Source organism: Passer domesticus, chromosome 2 (assembly GCF_036417665.1).
Source record: "Passer domesticus isolate bPasDom1 chromosome 2, bPasDom1.hap1, whole genome shotgun sequence".
NCBI classification, from domain to species: Eukaryota; Metazoa; Chordata; class Aves; order Passeriformes; family Passeridae; genus Passer; species Passer domesticus.
In genome coordinates this window covers 49,947,006-49,968,254 of record NC_087475.1, presented here as the reverse complement: position 1 = coordinate 49,968,254, position 21,249 = coordinate 49,947,006, and the positions used below count along the sequence as shown (strand labels likewise).

Sequence of the window (21,249 nt, the reverse complement as noted above, 5' to 3'; positions counted from 1 at the left end):
TGGGGGTGACAGCCCCTGAAAATTGATGGTTTTATAGATCCTCGACTCGTAGAAATCAGATATGGAAATGACCTTTCAAGGTGAATAATCTAGTATAGTATGCTGCCTGTTAGAACTTTTTTTATGCTGCAGCATTTTAGTGTGTTGAGTGAAGGAACTTATAATTGGCTCCCTTGGGAAAATATTTTGAAGTAGAGATTTCATTGGGCCTCATTTTATTTACATATATAATTACCCATTTTATTTACACATACAATAACAATGAAATTAATAGGACAAGATATGTTTGTTACCAAGGAATTTTTTCATGATATCCACTGCAATTGCTACTCTTCAGTTTGAACTGTTTTTCTTAATAATTTTTGAAAATTGAGATATGCTCAATATGCCCACCACTTGGTGGGCTTTTTCCTTAACACAAAAAAATTATATAGGCTAGTTTTGAATTTGCATGATCTTTGAAAGAGGCTTGAGGCAGGGGACAGTTTACTGTAATTTCCCAGGGAACTATATAAAAGGTAAATATATAGAAGTTACTAATATGAAATTATTCACTTCCTTTATTTCTATCCCTGCCTAATATTTTTCCTAATATTCCTTCCTTTAACATTTCTTAACAAGTTATCAAGAACTATCTGACAGCTTCTTGGTGTCAATATTTTAAATCCATATACAATTTAGAAGCTGTGACTGTGTAGGTGGCTTATTGTGGATATAATCAATGAGCTGAGGCATATGAGCAAAGAGATCTGTCTCCTGAATATTTTTATCTTTCTCAATTCGTTCTTAATTTTCTACCTAGTTTTCTTTTTGTACCTTCCCTAGAAGCATTTCTGTTTTATCTCTTTGCTCTCTTCCCCAGCAAAGCTGCAGGTGACAGTATATTGCAGCTGCAGGGAGACAAGGAAAATATTGCAATAAAGTCACTGACCTGCTGTTGGAGACAGATACCTATATTGGCCTCAATAGCTTTGGGAACGTGTACCCAGATGACAGAGTAAGAGCTGTAAACCCAAGTAAAATAACTGTGAAATAGAGAAAAATAATTTCAGAGAGGGACTTGATTTTGGGAAAATATCATGCATGATTGTGCCCAAGAAAAAAAGCAGTGTATTCTAAAAATACAGCAGGATGTTGAGTTTGAATTGCTAACTGAGTAAGCTAATGAAAGGAGTTGGCCAAATAAACTCTGTAAAAGCACATTTCCAGTCTTATAATTGAGAAAAGATAATTTGTTTAAATGTGGGGGTTTTTTCATTCATTTCTCTTAGCATTATGTGAATGGATACAGCTTGATAGAAATGCATTTGGAAAGGAAAATGCCATATATACATATGCTACATCCCTTTGGATATATATAATGCAGCAGTCTAACCATGAAAGTGTTTGGACCAGTTATGGTCATCCTGAGAGCTTTTTGGGAGTTCACAAATTACAACAAGATAATACTCTAAAAACAGAGAATTTAAAGAGACCAGACTGATGAACATCAGCTAAAAATCTGAATGAGCATATGTTGCTCCACTTATTCTGAGGGGGAAAAGTTACAAAAAATCAAGGAATAGCTTTGATCAGTGGCGAAAAAAGAGGTACAATCTTGAGGTAAAAGTTCTTAAATAAATCATCTATTAAGAGTTGTTACAATCATTATAGAACAGGGAAGTGAGATCCTACTTAGGATGTGGAGTACAGATATATGTGCATCAGATAAAATGAAGAGAATAAATGTGGTTAAGTGTGGGATGGAACAGTCAGGTGGACAATGTTTTTAAAATTAAGCAGGAAATAGTGCTTTTTCAAGGGACAAGGGAGAATACAATGTGCTGGAACAACAGAATAATAGTGGTGGGAAGGCAGATTAATTCATTTACCCAAAGTCCTGGCATTGACAGCTTTATAAGCCCAAGTCATAGATTGTATGGATGCTGCCAGGAGTCATCTTAGGAAGGTAAGTGGCTACATAGCTCCTGGAGCAAAAATGAGAGCTGAGCTGGAATTCCCTTTAGTGTCCACAGCTATAGGTAACAGTCCACATAGACAGAGATAAATTGAATAAAAATGTGTATCTGCAGACTTGATGCAGCATGACTTTGTTTTCATTGCCCGTGAGTGCTGTTCTTAGGGGGACAACTGAACAGAGGTGAGGTTCATTTCTTCCACTGGAGTTTTCACTGAGGTCATACCAAAGATGAAGGTACATTCTCAAAGCTATGGGAGAGAAAAATTTTAGTCTAGATTAGCAAATGATGGCAGCATAAGTTTACAGGTCAGTCTTAAAGGTTTAATATAGAAAAGAGGAAAGTAACTGTACCAAAATGGTGATAGAAAGGATAAAATTGTATTTTAAACGTTTTAGGTGTGTCATCTAACACAGCAGAATAGATTTAGATGCAAATGATAGTCTTGATGTCTTAGTCTACAAATGAAATAATGATTTAACTTTCATTATGGAAAAATTAGTTCAAAGCTTTAGAATATTGATAGTATTGAAAATAAAGTGTGATTTTGAATGGAAAAGAAAGAAGATATTGCTTTTAATATAAAAAAAAACATGTAAAGGTATTTAAGCCCTCAAAATGCTCACAGAACATGTCGAACCTAATTGTTGTCATAGTGTAATCCCAGTTGGCAGCCAATTCCCACATAAACACTCATTCACTATCCTCTGGTGGGATGTTGAAGAGAATTGGAAGATAAAGTGAGAGCACTTGTGGGTTGAGATAAAGACAGTTTAACAGGGAAAGCAAAAGCTGCACATGCAAGAAAGCAAAACAAGGAAATCATTCACCTCTTGCCATGGGCAGGCAGGTGTGCAGCCATCCCCAGGAGAGCAGGTTCCCACCACATGTAACAGTGACTTGGGAAGATAAATACCAGTATCAATCTGAACATGTGACCCTGAGATGAGCTCAGCTGGTCAGAGCATGGTTCTAATGACACCAAGGTTGGGGGGTGATGCCTGTATGGGCCATTCACTGCAAAGTTGGACTTGATGATCCTTGTGGGTCCCTCCTCACAGAGAATATTCTGTGATCTGGGAATCTGGGAACATTCCCCTCTTCCTCCCTCTTCCCCATGCCTTATATACTAACATGATGCCATGTGCTGTGGGGTATTGCTTTGGTCAGCTGCCCCAGAGATGTCCCCTCCCAAACCCTCGTGCAGCTTCAGCTTCCTCACTGGTGGTGCGGGTGAAAAACAGAAAAGACGCTGACCCTGTCTGTGTAATCACTGCTCAGCAGTGACTACAGCATCTCACTGTTGCCATCAGAAATCCAAACCACAGCCCCATACTGCTGTGAAGAAAATAAACTCTGTCCTTTGTCCTCTGTCCCAACCCAGCACATTCAGGGACAATGACTAAGGGTTATTTACTGCTGTCTTCAAGGTCTCCAGGAGAATATAAGCAAGTATTGGTGTTGTGCTTTTAAAAGGGGAACTACCAACTAAAACCAGGAAGGTTGCTTTTTTTTTTTTTTTTTTTTTTTTTTTTTTTTGGTCAGTGGAAAACTTTCAGCTCTTCAGGCATCAACTTGCAAAAAGATAGAACAGACAGGTTAAAGTAAGGTGATAAACTAATACTTAATATTTGTTTGAACTTGGTTGTGACCAGTTGGGAAGACCTTACTGAAAAAGTGAAAGTGGATAGATAAGGGTTAATATGAAAATATGAATTTTGAAGTTTTTTCTCTTATGATGGAGAAAGAGACTAATATGATTTTTTTTTTCCAGAAAAGCAGACTTCCATGAACTCAGAGAAGTGATAGAAAGTGATAGAAAAGAAGCTAGGGAAAGTGAAGTTACAGGAATAAAGACCACAAAGTCTGATAGATTCTTAAAAGCCATTTATGGGTCACAAATACAGAACTCAGTGCAAAGAAAGGCTAGAAATTATGTTATGCCATGAATTTAACTGGGATATGAACTTTTCAGCAACCTCACACACTAGAGGGGATTTATCAGAATTTGTTAAGGGTGAGTATAAAAGAACAACATGAAATTGAAGACACAAAATCAAAAATGTATAGAATTTATATAAAATACATAAAAAGTGTATACTTTTATAAAAAGGTATAAAATGACATGCAGTTATCAGGAGGCAAATAATAATCTGAATGCATACTGGTATTTAGAAGAGTAAAGAAAGATCTCTACACAAAGGGATAGGATATCCAATAGTGAAATATCCTGAGAAGTATGAGTGTTTAATGTCTTTTCTTTTCATTCTTCAGCAAAATACCTAATTGGCTAACACAATTAAAACATATGAAAATAGAGGTGAGAACCACTGTACTATAAGTAAAAAAAAAGAGGGAAGAGACTCATGAGTCATTTTCAAATCTGTTCAGTCAAGTAAAATTCCCAGCAGGAGATTCAGCAAACTGAATGAGACCATCTCAAAGCCGTTAGCATTTATATCTGAGAACTCATGCAGAATGGATGAAGTCCCAAAAATCTGTAAGGAAGCAAAAATTGTACTAATCCTTGAAAACCGTGGGGGGGGGGGGGGGGGAAATAAGCCAAGATACTATATACAGCTAAACAAATTCATGTAAGAACACAATAACAAATAAAATTATCGAAAACAAGATGTAAAGTAAGAGTTCTCATCAATTTGTCCATTACAGATCACGTCAAACCACATTATTTGTCTTTTTGACAAGGTAATGGGCTGATGGGTAAAGAAAGAGCAGATATGATTTATTTTGACCACTGAAAGGCTTCAGGCACCATTTCACATGACAGTTTCATGCAGGAGCTAGGGATCAAAACAATCCTACTGCAAGGCTGCACAACTAGGTGCAAAAACAAAGCTCAGGAGAATGATTTCAATGCCTTACTGTCAAACTGTAGGGATATATCAAGAAGGGCTGCACAAAATCCTATCCGAGGCTGGACACTACTTAGGACCACTCCTACTGTCTTGTCTCAAGGACCAAGAAGGTGTTTTCTACATTTGTAAGCAATATAAATTTGTCTACAAACACTAAGGATAGCTCCAAGTGATACTGACTGACAGGAATCAGTCAGACTGAAATAGTTATGTTTTAATTATATAATGAAGAATTAAAGGCTTTACACATTGATAGAAAAAAGTCAAGTGCAGAAATAAAACATGGAGATGGCTGTCCTAGCCTTCATTTTTCTATGAAATGACTGGTTTGCTGATTAGAAACCAAATGTAACTTAAACTAATATTTTATAGGTTAATTCATTTTTAAGGCAATAATGTTAAATAGATAATACTCATGGCTGGAGAATATCTCCCTGTGCCCTGGCCTTTAGTCAGCTATATCTTCTCTTCCACCTATCTCATCATTTAGCAGTGGATGCTCCATTTCTGCTGTTGTCTTCTGATGTGCATCATAGTATCATAAGCTTCATTTACAATTTCTTCAAAAAAGATCAGGTGAAATGAAGCAGAATCTTTTATTCTTGGATGGCCCTTCTTCAGCAGCCAAGAAAGGTAGGTTGTGTCAGAAATTCAATGCCCTATTTATTTCCAGTTCATGGCTACTGCATTTGCTTGAACATCAGGCTACTTAACTGGTGATACTTGTGAAGTGTGAATATTACTGCTTTCTGTCTCCAGGAGAGTGGGACCACTCCCTTGTCAAACGTGTAGAATGAATTAAATTTAGCTGATAATTTCTTGGGACTTGGGAAAGGATTAGGCAGTTGCCTGAGGTCAGGTCCAGGGGCCCACCCCTCTATAAAGTTCCAGACCCTGGCCCTAAAAATGTATTTGTATAAACAAACTAAGAAACAAGTAAATATCTGCTTATTTAAGTAATTATTCATATACTCTATAAGTTTGTACAATTTCTAGATATACATGTATTTAAATTTTCATATATTTGGCATATGGAGTGTTTAAAATTGAGGAGTTAGTTATCTCTAAATATCTGAACTGACTGAAATCTAGAGACAGAGTTACTCAGCAAAACTAAGCAAATTAATGAAATTTATGGAGATTATATGGAAAAATGCCTAGGGTTTGAGATCTATTGCACTATAGTGGTCATTCTTAAATTAGACTAGACAGAGTGGTAATAAAAGCATTTTAGCAAAGTGTTGAATGCTTGAGTGTTAGGTCCATAACACATAAATATGTGAGAGGGTATGAGGGAGCTGTGAAGTTACCCAGCTGTCATTAGAGGAATGAAAGTGGGTTTGCACCATAGATAAGCTTTCCCAGAAGACAGACTGCCTATGATCTCAGACCAACAAACCTAGAATTAAGCTAGATTTTTATCTATTTCTGGAATTAAAAGTCTGCTCGTATGAAAGCTGTCATGTATTTAAATGTCAGGCCTTTGCTACCATAAGCATTTTTACCCCTTGTGTTGATATTCCAGTGAGAGTTCTTCCTAGAAAAATTAGTTTACTCCAACTGTGAGTCACACAAGAGCCTGAGGAGTGTAAAATATTTAGTATGAGCATGATTAGCTCTGTATACAATGGGATAAAGATGAAGGTGAACTGCACACAAAATATTTAAATTGTTTTAAGGCAAGTATGAGGTATTAGCATTTTCTTAGTTAGAACAGAGATTGTATTTACATAATTTGTCTTGATTGGAAATCTTACAAGGGAATGGTACTGAATCATCGTCAGAAATATTTTCACTGTCTTAGTATTGGGAGGTGTAGTAGACAGTGTGTCTATATACCCTGTTGAACAAGGTATAGCCTAGACAAGGACTCAGTGAGGTATAGCTTTTACTGGGGCTTTAAAAGATCTGTTACCAAGAACTATCAAGACTGGCATATCCAAATAATGAAAATTTCATTTTCACAGTTAACCCAAATGGGACAATTCTGAATTGCGATCGTATAAAGTATATACATTTGTAGCTAATATTGAATGGCATCTGCCTGTGAAGCCAGTTTTGTTCCATTGATTTTCTTTGTAAACATGTTTTAGCTAAATTCCAATGGCAGATTTTTAATGAGCAAGACCTTTCCTCAAATAATGACATCATCATTAGGATCATATGCACAACATGGTAGCATTTCAATTCTGATATTCTTTTTATGCCTAACTTCCATGTACAGTTACTAATATTTTTTTATGTTGACACTTGCCTGTGAAGTTGAAACTAGCAAAATAAAATGCAAAAACTGAAAAAAATATATGCAGACTACTTTTGTTAGTGAAATCTCTGAAGCACAAGCTTAACAATTGATAGATCAGTGACTTTTCTGGTTTTTAGAATATGACATGTAGTGAAATTGATGGTCCATTGACTGCTTTTTTTGTTTTGTTGGATTTTTTTGTTTTGTTCTGTACCAACTCCATGCTGCTATATTTTGTAAAAAGTCTGAAGAGAGAATAAGTTTTGTTTTCTTACAAGGAAAATATTCTAAATATAAGCATAACTATTATGTATGTTGAAATGGACAATTGAGACTGTATTGTCCCAAGACTTGCCCCTCTCCTAACAAGAACTGAGTGAAATTTGATGATACAAGAGCTCTTTAAAAAATTTGCTACTCAGAACTTACATTGTGTCTCTGTCTTTAAGCTATCTACTTAAGATACCAGTCTGGGAGGTCACTAAACTCTACACAAGTCCCCTAGAGAAACCCAAGCATCCAAGCATTTTAGTCAAACTTAATCCATGCAAATTGTACTGAGGCATGCACAAAGGTCAGTGTTTTCATTCTCAAAAACCACAATGGGCACAACAGGGCCTTTTTTTCATTGAAGGCTCATCACTGTAACATGTACAAAAGAACTGGGAAACCTGAGCTCCTTCTTCTCCAGCCTGAGGTGATTCATTTGCACATAGGTCCTTTCACGAGGACACCTTCACTCCTATCAAAGTGTCTTAGTTTGTCTGGGGAGTGGTGCTTCCATTCTTCTTGAAACCAGGATATACTGCAGACAAAAATGGGAAAGGTATAGAAGATGTCAACTCAGTAATCCAGGGGCTGGAGGCACCTGTACGGTTTTTTAATCAAAGACCTATCTAAAGGGAACTGTACTGGTGGTTAAGTTCTTATGAAAAAAACAAGTTTCCTATCAAATTAGCTGCCTATCTGTAAGAAGAGTCAGATTTTTTAGGTCCTTCATGGCCATATCTGTCTAATCTGCAGTGTGGAAGACATCTTGTTTGTGTGTACCTTTACATGATTGTCTTTTCACTCCTGTGAAAGTTACTTATTCCCATCAACACACAGCACCCATCTCATGTCTGGCACCCTGAGTAATTCCAGTTGATCAAGGTGCTGAATTGCTGGACAGTGTCATGCCAAGGCATCCCTGATCTCAGGCACACAAGGGAAAAAAAAAACCACAGGCCTTCTACATCTTAAAGGCTCCATCTAAAAGGGTAAAACAGAGACACTTGGAAAAACTATACTCCTACTATAAAGGTCTGCACTGTGAATCCCATGTGGATGCATGGGATTTCATGCACAAAAGAGCAGGGTTTAAAATATGCAGCTTTTTTTTAGGATAGCTCCTCACTGCTCTAAATTCAGGCAGCTCTTCCTGCACTCTGCATCAAGGCCTGAGATCTGTTCTACTTAAGGGTGACCTGCTGCACTGAAGCCCTTCCCCTGAATCTAACCCAAATCCCTTTTTCATAATACAAGAAATATTATTGATATATGATATAATAATCCTTTAAAAGGAGCTGGTAGAAGCACAGAACCAGAGACACCTGTCCATTGCCTGAAACTATTTCTAACTCCCTTTTTAAAGTCAACAGGAGATTACATTGGCAGTTATCAATTGCCCAGATGTTTACTATTTTTTAAAAAATCTCAGACAAGATAAAAAAAACCAGACTAGGAATCCTAAAATATTTCATAGAATTTACCAAGGTTTCTAGTTCTTTAGTATTAGATAACAGGCCTAAGTGGGACTGAGCACTAGGAAAACTACAAAACAAAAAAACCATAAGGGTGAATATGTGAAACTTTTCAAGTGTATTGCTATTTGCAGTAGTATTATTACTACTCATAATGCAGTAAGTGCACACTGTATTTGGTGATGTATGAAAAAAACCCAAATAAGTTAAAATTATTACCTAGGAAATTAATTTGTGTCACACTATGGGTATCTTGTAAATTAACAGCAAAACAAAGACATCTTTTATCGCTCTAAATTTTTATTGAGTATTTGGATTTCACAAGTTTAGTCTGGTCCTGGCACCTCTGTCAGTGCAGCCGATTCTGTCCCTGTTCCTTTGATTGAAAGTGGTTGATTGTGTTACCCATATGAGCAGCAGGATGAATAACAAAGATTAAAGGGCACATGATTGTGTTCTTGCCAATGACAACAAAAGAATAGTGGCATGTTGCCACCTTCTATCATTGTAAGCCTGCCTGTGATTCTCCCTGCTGCAGTTTCAAAAGAGGAATTTTACCTTTAGTTAAAGCACAAGGTAACATTTTGTGGACTCATTCAGTACTACCAAATAGTGATAATGTATTTCAGAAGTTAGTTCATTTTCTTTCCTTCAAATTAAAGATATTTTCTTAAAGTTTTTAAATCAGGTTAAACAGAACATCCTGTTGGTAAGAGATTGAGCTGCTTTAACTGGAATGTTGTGCAAAGGAGATGTGTAATCTCCTGTAATCTGATCAAAGCAGGTGGAATTTTTTTAAGATCCTGTGGAGACTACAGCAGGTAAATGACTGTAAGACCACATCTATAAAATATGTTGATACTTGCAATAATTCTGCCTCTATCCAGCCTGAATTAATTTGAATTCTCTCATGCAGTACCTACAGAATAGTTTCCAAAGTTTGTAACATGGGACATGGCAGATTAGGGTGTTCTTGGCATGAAATGATATACACATATATGTGATATGTGCTTTGTAAAGTTGGTTAGGAGAAAGGTGCTATGTTGATATCAGATTAACATCTTCTGATGATCCAAGTGTCACCCTGTGAAATGAGTTGGTGTTTGTCTACTATAAATAAAGGTTTGTGTGTTTAGATAAATATTTTTGTTGCATAACAAAAGAACTTTTTTCTTTCACATGGCTTTATTTTATTAATATATTCTTGGTTGATGTTGATGTATATTTCTATAAACTGTCTTAAGCAATTAAATTTTAGATTAAAATATTTTTTCTATTTATAAGCATCCTAATTTGCATAAGTGTATCAGTCAAGGTTAGCCAAGCTACTGCCAAATTTTCTGACTTGCTGTTCATGATTGTCTATGATGTTGGCAACTCAAATCATAAGGTGTCATTTTTGTTTCCTAATTAAAGTCTCAAGAAGTAACAAGTAGTTGCTGCCCACAAATTAGTTTGCTCATACATGCTTTACTGCACTTGTGATTAGAGGACATGTCATACATACAACTATCCATTCTAATAAGAAATCCTTCATGAAAAGCTTCATGAACATTGAACCATGAGATAAAAGCTTGACTGAGCAAAACATCTGTTGATGAGTGCCTTCTAGGTGCTTGAAAAATATTTGACTGAGTCAAGCATCCACTGTAATTTGCAAGAAATGTTGTCAAATGTAAATAAGGCTGCAATTTAACAGGGAGCTTGCAAAGAGACTTTTCTTTAGTAGCTGAGTAGAGTGAGCAGACTGAATAGGCCTGTCTTCAGGAACCTGAGAAAAGTGAAATCTTTGGTTAAATATTTCTTTTTCTAAGTAATTTTTTTTCGCATGAGTTACTATTTACCTGTTCAAGCCTCAAATTATAAAATGTGTCTATCCAGCTTCTCTACCATTTTCTGATTAGATAAGAGAGTGGTCCCTAATATCTAAAAAACTGTTGTGTTAATAACTACTAAATGATTTCCTTTCACCTTTTATTTATGTAGCTCCTAACCAGGAGATTTAAAAAAAAAAACAAAAACAAAACAAACCACTAGAATCCAACAGTGTTAAGACAAATTATTTCCTATTACATCTTAGAGTTGAATAGACCAGAAAATATAGTTACTTAGTAGCACACCTCAACTTATGCCTGTTTTGTTATTCTATATACAAGGCTACTCCTGCTAGGCTGGGAACATCAGCATTTAAGTAATATCTTCAATTACTCTCTTGGAACAATCATTGCATTAGCAGTTAGAAGCAAAAGATGTGGGAGGCAGCTCTTAAGTGCCCAGCCAGGGTGAGAAAATGTTGAAGAACTGAGCTGGGAGATTTGTGGGGTCCCTCAGGCAGTTCAAACCCATATCTCCCCTTTTAGGATAAGGCTCACAACACCCATCTTAGAGAGTGAGCAGACCTGTATCCTATTATAATCCCTGATGCTGGGTCAGAATTACCTTGCTGGTTAAGAATTTGCCTTAGGAGTCCTTGTATTAGGACTTTTGTGACAATGCCAAAGTTTAGGAACAGAGAATATTTCAGAGTACGTGTTTATGGGTTTGCCATTCCCATAGCTACATCTTCTGATTAATTAGCTAGCAGGACTTAATTAATGACTTAGCAACTGAGTAGCTTGTACCTTTCTCTAGGAATCACATTAATAATGAAAAAAAGGCAGAAATCTATATACAAGATGATACATATTTATATTTTATGTTTCAAATCTCTGAAAATCTGATGCCAAGTTTCAGCAGAGAAGCTGAATCATGTCATTGAAATAAGACTTGCTGCATGTGGCATTCCCTGATCAAATAAAACAAGCCCAAATGAAAATATAAAAATAGTAGCTTATATTAATGCATCTTATTTATGTTCATTTATGTTTAGTGAGAATTTCGCATGAAGAGCAGCTAAAAAGCTGATCTTCTTGAATGGAAATCATTAGTCCCTACAGAGGGGAAGAAGAGGAAGGAGGATCTTTTAAAGTGACAGCTGATTTCTGCAATCTATTAATGATTCCCTTGGAGAGTTTTTGAAAGCATCCTGGAGACAAATGAATAAAAATTATAGCATCAATAGTTTTCTCTGGGAAGGCACTGTTGCTGCAAAATTCCTTGTTCCAGGCAGAGTGGGGAGGTGTAATTTGCAATCACTCTTACTCCCTGCAACCTGAGACCACATAATGTGGACCACATTAGCTGGGAAAGAATGCCCACATCCCTGTGTTCTGAGCTCGTATGTCAGCAATTACTTCACTGCCAGTCGGCTCAAGTTTGGAGCACAAGTAAATAAGCAGATGTGATAGCTCTGCTTTAGGCCAGCTTGCAACTAGAGGCCACCCTGCTAAGCATCCTTGATGGAACTGAGTGAACCAGCGTGAGGGTAACAAAATGAAAATTCTGATATCATGAAAAAGTACAATTCTTTTTCACACTCAGATTTATTACAAAGCCTTTGTAAGATGTATCACAGAGCATTGCTAAAGTCTAATTAATCAAAAACTGTAAGAATGCCAAGAATGAGGTCTTCGGGTAAAAAGTCGGGGTAGGGGGAAGGCATATCTTTGTTGAATACATTCTGGGATATTTAACTTTTGGAAGTTCAATAAATAGAAAATTTTCACATCTTGTTCTTATCCATCTTCCTGAAAGGTATTGTAGTCTAAAAACTCATCTGCCCATCTCTTAGGGAAATTGTCACCTTCATCTCAGCTAGTTTGTCAGAATTTGCCCTGTGGGCTTGTTATGAAGTTTTCCCTCATTAATAATGAAACAATTGCATGGTGTATTTTTTTCTGGGAAGTTTCTAACATGAAGTTTATGCAACAAGATCACCGTGAACTATCATAATGTGTGGGCAAGGTAACCTAAATAATTTCCAATTTATTTTCAGCATATTTTTCAAAACTTGCAGATGTCTTTCTGTCAGTCCCCTGCATTATGTTCTATAGCAAAAGTTTAGGACTTATGAGTAGCCAATTTAAAATATTTCCATGCCAACCCTGACAGAACTAGTTTTAAATCTCGGCTGAAATGTTCTGCATAGACCTAAAAATCTGTCTGGGCTGTGAGATCATTTGGAACTGCATAGTTGAAGTAGACATTCTTACAAAAGTGGTCATTTGTATTTTGTACCATAACTGGTCCATGTAGCATAACCTGTCTTTTCCATTTTCAGGGGGCTTTGATAAAACCCATGTAATGATTCCTTCTCATTTCCAGCTAGCAACTTTAATTTAAAATTCATGTAAAATATAATAATTATATGTAAAATATGACTTTTTTATTAATTCAGACAGAACTTTTTGTGATTATAACTGGGAAACAAAAACATCCATAGGATTACTCTATAAACCAACTAACTATTTATCCATAGTTTCTCTTCTATAATGTAGGTCATATTATTAAACACTTTGCTTATGGTTTAAGTTCCAAGCTCTAACTCAACAGATTACTACACTTTCAATAACTTATCAGTAAATTTGAAATATGTTTTAAATATGCAAGTTGCTGTGGGATTTCAATATTCATATGAAGACTTAAAATGGAAATTATTTCAAATACCTAATTTAGATCTATGAATATTTAAAAGACTAATTTAATGTGTAGGTTGTACCACAGCGCCTAAAGACTGTTTGCAAATGAGTGAAGTTTAATGAGATGGTCTCCGTATTTTCATTTGAAATCATTTTAAAATATAGGTAATTTCTATGGAGTACCACATGGAGCTTTTTAGCCTATGTTTTGTTAATTATAGCATATATATAGATATATATTTAAATAATACAAATTACTTAGTATTTATTATTTTCTTAACACAGTAAACTGATGAATCATGTCTACATGAGGCTCTGGTGTGCTGTTTCAACCAAAAATGAGCACAAAAGCACAGACAATACTCCATATAAAATATTCTAAATAATCATCCATACAAAAATATTTAAATAATTTTTGACATTAATGTGTAAGGAAAAGGCAGAGGAACTGGGGAATTTATTTTACAATTTCTACTATGAAGGCCTCAATCATTCTTCCAGGTTGCTACTCATGCTGTCAATAAATTAATGTTTGTCTGTCACAGAAATTGTTAAAATTACAGTCCCAAGACTTTCTTTCAGAACTGAAACAGTGGTATATAATTACTATAATTGATAGACTTATTTAATGAAATAAGAAACAAATCTAAAGCATGAGTACTGAATTGTAAATATTATATAAATCATGATGAATTACAGATATAATAAATAATAATCCAGGTATTCCACTTTTTTATCTGCACAGCTGTAAATGCCATCAGTCATGATGGCATCCATGTACTACTGTGAACACAAGGAAGGGAATAATTATCTGCCACAAATTAATGGGCTTTTCCAGCTGCTGAGCAGAGAAATGGCTGTATGGTATTTCTATAAACTTGGCCATGCAGCTGACAGCCCTGTGCTGAGTACACCTCTGGTACTGCCTGGCTTTCCTCTCCTAGATCAGCAAATGCTCTCCTAGAAAACACATGGGAATAAAATGGTTTGGTTGTGGTGGTGAAAACTGTTACCATGCACATCAACCAGGAGGATGCTCTCAGCTAACTTGCCCTGCCCTAGGGCCTCCTTGAGTCCCATGGGATTCTCCTTTCTTTGCCTACAAAACAAACCTGATAATTTTCCACACTCTTTATTTTGTTCTTAGTTGAAAACTTCTGAAACCATGAAAGTACTGCATTTTTTAAAGTATGAAACCAGGAGCATAAATCCAAGCAGTCTCATAGAAGGCTTTTCAAAAAGAAGCAGCCTTCCAAAAGCTTTGTGTCATACCTACCAACCTGCTGTGGATGCAGCATATGTTATAAAGCAGCTAAAATGGCACTACATGCTAATGGTTGTGGGTTCAATACCAAATTCCCTTTTTCTGAGGGAAAGCATGTCTTCAAAACTGTGTTATGGAAACTGGCATACTGCATGTGCATATTCTTGCTGCATAAAAAAAAAACAAACAAAAAACCACAACAAAAGATAGCCAGTAAATTTTGTCTTAAAATAACAGTGATAACATATTTAGTCACTTGCTTCATTAACCATGAGATAGTAAAAAAGGGAGAATTAATAGCTACAACACAAAAATTGTTTTTAGAAAATCATTCTGATTAATATCCCATTTGCAAATTCTGACCAACTCTTCATCTGTTTTCTGACCAAATTTGGTTATATAGTATGTTAAAAGTTGTAACGGAGCTTTTCAAAGCTACAAACCATTTCAAACACAAGTGATTTAAACTCATATCAAACTCAGATTTCCTCTGCCTTTGTATTTGTATTCCAGTAAGAGAAAACATGGAATGTAGCAAATTTAAGTGAATGAGTATTGAATAATTCCTTGGTGTTAACTGGAAAGCATACATAAGTACAAGTATTTTTTTCTTACTCTAAGTTAAATAAATACTAGGACAGTATCATTGTAAGTAAGCCATACATATAATGAATCTTAGATTATGAGCAGATGTGTGTTTGCCATTTTCTTCTTTCATTTGCTTCAAATTTTCTTTTATCTTGTCATATTCAGGATGCCCTTTTCTGAAATTAACACAATTCAAATCTTTTCAGTTTTTTTGGGGATAAGTACATATCATACCTTCCACCATAAAGTAATTTCAAAGAAAATCTTCCAACTTTTTTAAAATGCAAGTGTACTATTGCATATATCTAAATGCCTACACATATATTTCCTTACTGCCTACACTTTTCTCAAACCATCTGATTAGAAATGGTTTCCATTTAAGATGCATTACATCTAGCAGAATTTATTACCTTACTTAGAGGCCCTAAAAAATGGGTTCTCTTGTCCTTTGCATATCCACTAACACACAACTCACATTAAAAGATAGCTTTTGGAGTAGGTCCAACAAATATAAAGAATCAGGCTTCTCTTAAAACTTGGTTGAAAAGGTCTCCTTTCTTACTGAAGAGAGCTAGAAGAAGGAAAGCAAACAATTCTTTTTGCAGTAACCCAGAAGAGCTGCCATCCACCCAACCTGTGTGACTGACTCAGTGATGTGTTTGAAGGAGGTAGAATATATTCATTTCATGGCAATGACTTAACAGCAGGCTCTATCCTGCCCCATGTCAAACCTGAAGGCAGTTCAAAGCCTTGGAAAGCAAGAGAATAGCAGAGAAAGTAACACTACAACACAAATGCCAAGAATAATCATTGAAGGTTCAAAATCTGGCTATTGTGCTCTAAGCTGACATGATTTTACTTTTAGCAGTCAGGTAAGTATGAGTCTTGAGTATTGACAGTGGTGTCACTAAAAGTGCCATCACTTTAAAGAGTGATTTGCATTCATACAAAGTTCATTAAAATGAACCTATATTTTCAAGAGAATATTATGCAGATGGAAAGACCCTGAGCTTGAGCAGTGGGATTTGAGATGTCTTTTAGTTACGTCTAGACACTTGCCTGCTTAGCATGCTGGCTGTTTTCAATTCCATTCTGAGACACATCTCCCTTTAGTGTGACAATGCAGATCATTCTCAGGAGACATTTTATTACATCATGTTACTTCATCACATGACTTTTAGGCCTCCAAGTTCCTTCCATGGATTAGTCTGAAACTGATAATTTCTGATCTTTTTATGTGAATTATTTTATGCAAAATTGAAGTTAAACATCACTCTGAAAGGAATAAAATTGCTTGTTGCCATTCTATTTCACAGATATTCTGTTATTGTATTGACAATCACAGTTTAAAGCAACAAAATCCAAGCTATTTCTAAAAACATATGCATATATTTCAATATAAGGCAAGACAGCCTGTGCTGAATAGAGGTGTCATGATACTGCTGTCAGAGATTCTGAGCTATGGGCTAAATGAAGCCCTAATGGATGGACCTCAGTAATGAAACCTATTCCTGCTTGATTTGCTACAGAAAATCCATTTCTGAGAAGGGGAAACTCTGTACCTTTATTCACAAATATTTGGTTTTTGAGCTTATGGCTTTCTGAGCTATAGATGTGCTTTATATTGGTCACTCAACCAATGGAGAGAATTCTACTTTACAGAATCATAAAATGGTTTGGATTGGACAAAGAAAAATCTATTTCAAAGCCCTCTGCCACAAAGAGGAACATCTTTCACTAGACCAGGTTGCTCAGAGTCCCATCCAACCTGGCCTTGAACAACTCCAGGGATGGAGCATTCACAACTTCTCTGGGCAATCTGTTCCAATGCCTCACCACCCACACAGTAAAGAATTCTTCCATATATTGACTCTAAACCTACTCTCTTTCAGTTTAAAGCCATTTCCCCTGTCACAGCAAGCTCCTGTAAAAAGTCTCTCTCCATCTTTCTCATAGGCTCTCTTCAGGTACTCATAGGCCTCAGTTAAGTCACACCACAGCCTTCTCTTCTCCAGGCTGAACAATGCCAATTCTCTCAGCCTTTCCTCATCACAGAGGTGCCCCATCTCTCTAAACATCTTGGTGGCCTCTTCTGGATGTGCTTCATCCGGTCCATGTCCTTCCTGTGCTGGGGACTTTGCTGGATCATGTCAAGCCCAACATGTACCAGCATTCCCAAGTCCCTCTCAGCAGGACTACTCTCCACCTGTTCATTCCCCAGCCTGTGTTGGTACCGGGGGTTGCCCCAGTCCAGGTACTGCATCCTGCACTTGGTCTTGTTGAACCTCATGAGATTCCCATGGGCTCAGTTCTTGAGTTTGTCCAGGTCCCTCTGAATGCCACTCCATCCCTCAGGTGTGCCAACTGCACTGCTCATCCTGGTGTTATCTGCAAATTTGCTGAGGATGCCCTTGAACTCTTTGTCTGTGTCATCAGTGAAGATATTAAACAAGTTTAAACAGTTTGGGCCCCTCAGGAACACTGCTTGTCACTGACGTCCGTCAGGACTCCGAGCTGTTGACCACCACTCTTTAAATGCAATTTGTTACTATCCAAGATCTACTTGCAATCTAGTAACTACCAAATGCAACAGAAGTTGGCCATGTATTTGTAAAGTCAATTACCTGGGCCTACATTTAATATTAGTGAAGTTCAGCACTTTTTTAATCCTCTGAGCTGTGCCAGACCTGTAGAAAAGGAATGATTAAAGAACTAATGCATTGAAATGAATGTTTTATTTAGAGCCCATTTTACCTGCAAAATGCTTATTGCAATACAGTAAAGACTTGCTTGGGTATCTTACAGAGTTAAGCATGTCTTTTTTTTAGCATTTAATTTGTGTCACTGTAGTATTTCTGTGAAATATCACCAGGAAAATAATTTATTTTTCACTCAGCTCTTTTACCTCATTTATAAGTCTTTGTCTGCACTATGACCTTGTAATAAGTGTGGTCAACTGCTGGCTGTTGCCAGTCTGAACAGTTCTTTGAAGAGTAAAAGGAAGTGTCTAATTTGTACCTCACTATTTATTAATCTGCTATAGTATTGTGTCAAGCATCTTTCCAAAGTTTGTTATGCATTGTGGTTTAACCCCAGCAGGCAGCTCACCCCAAACAGCTGCTCACTCACTGCCCTACCTGTAGGGTGGGGGAGAGAATTGAGGGAGTAAAAGTGAGAAAACTCATGGGTTGAGATAGGACAGTTTAACAGGTAAAACAAAAGCCACACATGCAAGGAAAGCACAGCAAGGAATGCATTCACTGCTTCCCATGGGCAGGCAGGTGTTCAGCCATCCCCAGAGAAGAACACCCCAGGGAGGTGTTCAGCCATGCCTCTCACCACACAAAATGATGACTTGGGATGACAAACACCATCGCTCCAAATGTTCCCCTTTTACTTCTTTTCCCCCAGCTTTATAGGCTGAGCATGACCCCAGACAGTTAGGGATATCCCTTGGGTCAGTTGGGATCTGCTGTCCCAGATCTGTCCCTTCCCAACATCTCGTGCACCACCAGCCTCCTCACTGGTGGGATGGTGAGGAGCAGAGAAGGCCTTGGCTCTGTGCAAGCATTGCCCAGCTACAACTAAAACATCACATTATCAATCTTGCTTCCATCAGAAATCCAGAATATAGCCCCATACCAGCTACCATGAAGAAAATTAATTCTATCCCATCCAAAACCAGCACAACATGTTAAATACAAAAGTCAAATCCCAGTTTCACCATATTTGTTATGCCTCCCTTCAGGAGCTTTTTAAAGCCAAATCACATATTTACACTTGAGCTATAAATTTATCCAGGGTATATCCTGCTGTAAAATCAGAATTGTCAGATAATTAATTGTTTTTTTCCCACCTTTTTTATTAGATGTGATCAGGATTTGTCATCCTAGAATCCTATATTCTAAGGCATCTTTCCCTCAAATGAGTCTTACTGCCAATTTGGGACAATGCAATGATAAAGCCAAAGCAAGAAGGTTTGAGCTAGCAACACATTAAAAAAATCAACAACATTAAAGCTTCAAGAAATAAGACCTGAAATATTTATTCACAAAAGTATGCCGACTGTTGTGCTGTCATCATATTGAAAAAGTTCCATGCTGTTGTCTCCTCATCACAAAAGTTTCATACCTTCTTCATGTCTTCTCACGGGCAGCTCTTCAGCACACTGACTCACTCTCTCTTCCTCACAAAGCAGCCAACAGAACCCAAATCCCTCCACAACAAACCAGGCCTCTCTTTTATAGCACCCTTCTCATTGGCCACACCTGTGGCCTGTTAGAGCCAGGCCTGTTCCTAATCTGTGCTAATTGGCCCAGCTGCAACTCATTAGGGGTGAGATTACTTTCTGCACGATCTTTATTTTCTGACATTCTATCCCCCCACACTTTTGAGCTTTTGCTCCTCGGTCAGAGTTGTGGGTAGAGGTGGTGTGGAGTACTGACTTCTGTAGAATCAGAGTAGGCAAATGCAGCTGTAAGCCTGCTGTCCAAACACACAGTATAGCACCTAAGTTTCTGAGGGCTACATAAATGTTCTGCTTCTAATGAGCACCATTTTTCAAAAAAATTTTCATTTCAGAAAGCTGAACATTTTCATATAAGCAGCAAAGACTCACACAGCGATCCTTGCTACAAAGTTAGAAGTGCTTAAAATAAACCATGGGGTTTTTTAAATAGAATTTTGAGGCAGTATAAATGCAGACAAATGCATCATATTTTCTTAAAATCAGTTTCAACATTTAAATATGCTCTGCTAAGCTGTATCATTTTCTTGGTTTTTCCTCATTTTTTAGTTTCTCTTTGCAACTCAACACCTTGGTGTGATCTATAACCTCATGATATATTACTGTTTTCCTTTAGTAATAATTTTCAGTTCTACATAATGTCAATTTTAATTTTTTAAACATAAAAATAAAGGAATTATAACATTGACCCAATGGTTTTATTTGGGTTTTGGGTTTTTTTTTGTAGAAAAGTTTAGTGACAAATAAAACATAGGTTTAGTGACAAACCAAATACATTGTCAAAAAGAAGCTCTTGAAAGATTCAGCATAGCTGTAGAGGTTAAGGTATGCATTGTACAATTAGGAATAACTTGGTTCAAGATATGGTGAGGCTTCTGATAAACAGAGGAACAGTCTCGTGTACTGGATCTTTCAAATAATATAAATAAAAGCAACAGTAATCTGTCAGCGGTTCCCCGTTATATATATGTTAAAATGACAGATTGCATATTAAAATTGCATTTCTGATCAAAATGTGTTCTTGGTTACAGATGAGCTATTATTGAGTAATTTATTTAGCTTGCTGAAGACATTCTAATGAAAGCAGCTATGAAGTGGTTTCATAGGATAGTGGCATCAGTTGTAAGATAATGTGAGACTTCCTATATTTCCTATCAAGTCAGTGTCTCTCCCTCAGTATTACAGTGAGGTCAGGAGGTGAGAAAAATTTGTCCACATAAGAGATAAAATAGGTATAAAACCATGTTGCAAACTGAAAGCTCAGGGATTCAACTAATGGAACAAATTCTCTATGAGAAAGTTTTTCTGTCTAGTTTGAGATATATTTATGCATCAATATATATTGGTATATATTTTAAAAATTGCAGAGGACTTACTGTTCCACTTCCATCTCAATGACTCTATGGAAGTTGAGTATGTTTGTGGAAGAGAGCAGCCTAGGAGACAAAATCAGGGAGCAGAATCAGAGCCTCATTGTACTAAATAACCAACAGATTAATCAAGCTGAGAGGCGACTATTTGCATTTGAAAACAGAGTGAAATGAATTTGCTACTCTGAGGTCTTAATCTTTCTACTTCTAATCCTCCAGGTAGCTTAATTCAAGTCAATGGCATCACTTGCCTGAGTAAAACAAGCAGAATTTAGCTCTTCCTCAGTGCTGTGCATTAATTAAATGAGGGGCAGAGAGCACTAAAACAGACATACAACAGGCTTGCCTTCAACTCCTTTGTGTTTGCCTGAGAGGAAGATGGACACTCAGAATTGCTGTTTTCCTTTCAAAGGGCAGATTGTGCATACTGCTTTTTTTATATC

The 21,249-nt window shown here is 36.7% G+C and overlaps 1 protein-coding gene and 1 long non-coding RNA gene across 4 annotated transcripts in view; one reads left to right on the top strand and one right to left on the bottom strand.

Annotated features, from left to right (window-relative positions):
* Positions 1-21,249, top strand: part of SCEL (sciellin) — a 137,434-nt gene that overhangs the window by 26,061 nt on the left and 90,124 nt on the right. The gene's annotated exons all lie outside the window — the stretch shown is intronic.
* LOC135293886 (uncharacterized) lies at positions 1,610-19,576 on the bottom strand. 2 transcript variants are annotated; one of them, XR_010355996.1, is made up of 3 exons: positions 19,322-19,573; positions 7,751-7,884; positions 1,610-2,208 (listed from the first exon to the last, which is right to left on the bottom strand). It is a non-coding gene; the product is annotated as an uncharacterized LOC135293886 (long non-coding RNA). The 2 variants fall into 2 exon arrangements; XR_010355997.1 differs by lacking the exon at positions 1,610-2,208 and adding an exon at positions 4,065-4,456 and having other exon boundaries at positions 19,322-19,576.